Source organism: Triticum dicoccoides, chromosome 1B (genome assembly GCF_002162155.2).
Source record: "Triticum dicoccoides isolate Atlit2015 ecotype Zavitan chromosome 1B, WEW_v2.0, whole genome shotgun sequence".
NCBI lineage: Eukaryota > Viridiplantae > Streptophyta > Magnoliopsida > Poales > Poaceae > Triticum > Triticum dicoccoides.
The window spans coordinates 707,660,302-707,663,992 of NC_041381.1; positions in this window are offsets into that span (position 1 = coordinate 707,660,302).

The following is a 3,691-nucleotide window of genomic DNA, read 5'->3' on the forward strand; positions in this document are numbered from 1 at the left end:
ATTTGCCCACGAATTTTTGCACGCACCTGGGGCACACAAGCATCTTGCATGCAAAAAAGCTTCAGATTTTTTTAATTTGTTTACTTTTTATTTTGATTTTACTGTTCACTCACGAGGTGTTGATGAGTCTGGTTTCATAATTGAATTATTATCGCACTGTACTACACCATAATAACGTGCGTCGCCCTACCTGTCCATCTTTACAAGAGAATGTTATTTTTGTTATATTTATGGAGGCAAGAAACACATCTCCAATCCGGTACCTAACACACTGCCCTACACGGTGAAGATGCACTTAACACTACGACATTTGATGCCTCCCATCCTCGTGAGCTTTTCGATGACCAAATCCATGGTGGAGTTGATCATCGAGAAGATGAGGAATTATTCCTCAGCCCAAGGGGTCATCAATGGTCATTCGCCATTGCATTAGCCCTCTGCAACTACTATAGTAGCGCTCATGGTGGAGAGCTACAACTGTTATTGAAGGGAGATGCAACCGGTGTATAGGGGGGTTACAACCATGAACGGCGAGCGTGGTGACCACGGGGCAACGCTGCACCATGCAACAACCCGCATCATTATTATTTTTCTACATGCTTCAACCGGCATCACAATTTGCTACAACTGGCATCGCATTCTGCTACCACCGGTGTCGCATTTTGCTACATCGCACATGTCGTCGCGATTTTTGCTACAATCAGCGTTTCATTTTGCTACCACCGGCGACATGGCGAGCTGCAACGGGCAACATGGCGAGCTGCGCTGGTTCGGCGGCAAGACGATTTTTGCTGGAACCAGCGCTCGATTTTGTTGGAACCATCGTTGGTGGGCTGCGACCATGGTCAGGGAGCTTGCAACAGCGCTCACTGGATGCTGCCATGACGACCACCACGCGCTGGAACCATGGCCAGCGGATGCTACCACAGCCACTTGAGGATGCTACGTCCACGACCTCTTCAGGATGCTACCACGATGACGACGGCTGGATTTTGCATCCACGACCACCACGTGCTGGAACCAGCAAGCTATTTTGCTGGAACCGGAGACATGTGGAGCTACAATGATGATCTCTTTTGCTGGAAGCGGCGAGCATGTTTGCTGGAAACGGTGAGCTATTTTGCTACAAGCCTACAACCGGCAAACTGGGATGTTACGTCGGGCGAGAACGAGATGTTGGTGACCAGCGAGGTGCTACGCTGGCAAGCCAAGAGATATGACGGCGGCGACTACCAAGACGTGAACTGCGCCAATCAGTGAGACGAGCAACGACTGCGGCGCCGAGCTCGTCGGCGGATGCTGGAGCACGGTGGTTGGTGAGGGGAGGCTGTCCATGATGCGAACAGCAATTCTGGGGAGCTGCGAATAGTGACCAGTGGTGCAGGGAGCAGCAACCATGGCGAGCTGGTTGCCGGCGACAAAGAATGCTCCACCGGGCATCTGGGCGAGTTTATTTGTGGCGGCGCTCTGTTTTTGTGTGAAGAAGAGCAGCGGTTGTGCGCGCGTGTGAGGGTAAGGGGAAGGAACAAATCGTTCGGCTCAAATCAGTTAGATCAAACGGCCCGCATGTGACCGGCCGAAACTTACGCCGGTCGCCTAGCATCGGCCTTTATCTATAGACTATCTATCTTTCGTGCCTAGCAGTTGTAACGAGTTGAACTTGTGTCCTTGTGCGTTAAGCATTTTTAACTTCCATGGTCGCCAGATCAATTTGACGGCATGCTACATTGATACTGTCTGTGATTATATATTGTCCCAAGTATTTTTCTTTTGAGGATGATGATGAGGATGAATTGTCCCAAGTATTTGTGTGCATGTATCATGGTAGTTGGGCTATCATTTAGCACGGAAGAAACTATTCATTGCAAAAAACCTGCTAATGTTCGCGTTCCTATGCCAACGAATGACCTGGAAGCTGTTCAATTTACTTCACTATTATTGTTTTTGTTCATACTCGAGAGAGTCATCTAACTTCGCCGGAATCAAGATTCAAGTGGTCTGGTCTAGACTGCATCTGGCAGCGGTGGCATACGATTATTGGTGATGTTAGATAGAAATCGAGCACCGCATGGCGACCCGGAGCTCGTACGGAGACAGGTGTCTGGAACTTAAAGTATCTCTAATCGACCCCCTATAATTTAGAGAAGGATACGACTGAGTATCTTTTAGAGAAGCATATTTGCTCCTTTAAAAAAATGTTGTTTGTTCATCCTCAATACTTAATGGAGTAAAAAAAATTGTAAACTTTGTCTAGTTTTTGTTTACATACTACATTTCAACTACATACTTGCACACATAACTATTCAAATTCAAACACATGAAATGGTTCGACCGAAGTAAATAGCATGATAAAAGAACAACTATGAAGTGCTATGGAGATGCCAGTGATGCTCAACAAGATCATCTTGGGGCTAGGTATGAACTTCTTGGTTCTCGATGGATCAATGCGCTATGAGGAATCTATGTATCTGCTTGTATCATGCTCCGGCTCAACAGGATCTCCATTGGAGATGTACCCATACCCATAGGTAAAATTGAGATATCGTGTCGACTGTTGTCAACCAAGACATGCACCCGGGAGCAGATAAGAGACGCTACAGCCCGGGCATCACAAATCAACAAGAAGGAGCAGTTGTTCGACATGGTCCATGGGTGCCCCTGCCCCTACCCATGACTTAGCAAATCTCTATGAACGCACGTGCACACACCCTATCCCTATAAGCACTTTCGAGAGACTGAGCCGGCACATCATCTTGGGTTTGACGAAGTCGCCACATATGCCTTCGTAGTCCACGGAAACGTCTCGTCGCACTAAATGCCATCGCAGGAAGGCCTGAAATAAATTCAAGAAAATGTGGGCACCAATGTGAAATCTAGAACTTGAACTCTGGTGGGCTGGGGATACCACTGTCTTTCTAACCATCCAAACACTGGTTGGTTCCCATTCATAGTTGTAAGTTGTAACATGCATGTATGATCATATGGAGAATTCATCACTGCCCCTTGGCCGATATATGGATGGACTAGGTCTTTGAGAAAACAATCTGTTTTGTTTTTCTCTTCTTCTGGCTCTGATCATTCACCACATATGTATTGTATTGTAGGTGTGTCCGTCGACGTACCGAAAGATGCAATACTTTCTCCAAGTTTCCGGGGGTAGGTACTTCTGGCATTTTGAGCGTAATTAGCATCCATGCCTTGCTCTCACAAGTAGACCCGCAACCAAAGAAGTTGGTTGCTGACTGGAGAAATAAAGTTACTAGTCGTACAATAATATCAAGCTGAATATGTATATCTGAAGTCTTCGGAATGAATGTTGTGATCGCCAAGTGGACTAGCTTTGTGGTTTATAGTAATTAGCTTACCTAGTAGTGGTGTGTATGGACTATCTATCTTTCTTCGAAGCAATGGTTCCTACCATCTGTAAAAAGTTGAACGTATTTGTGAGTAAGCTTTTTATTAACTTCCATGGTTACCATATCAATTTAACTGCATGCTACATTGATACTTTCTATGATGATTGGTTATTTGTGTGTATGAATCATGTCGGTGTTTCCATGCCAAAGATTGACGTGGAAGTACTTCGAGATGGTCAAGAAGTTACAATGTAGGGAACGCAGAGTTTCTGCTGCCCGGCAGTGGCGTAGCTTGGGCTGAATTCCAGGGGGCAATGGGCTGGGGGGGTGGGGAG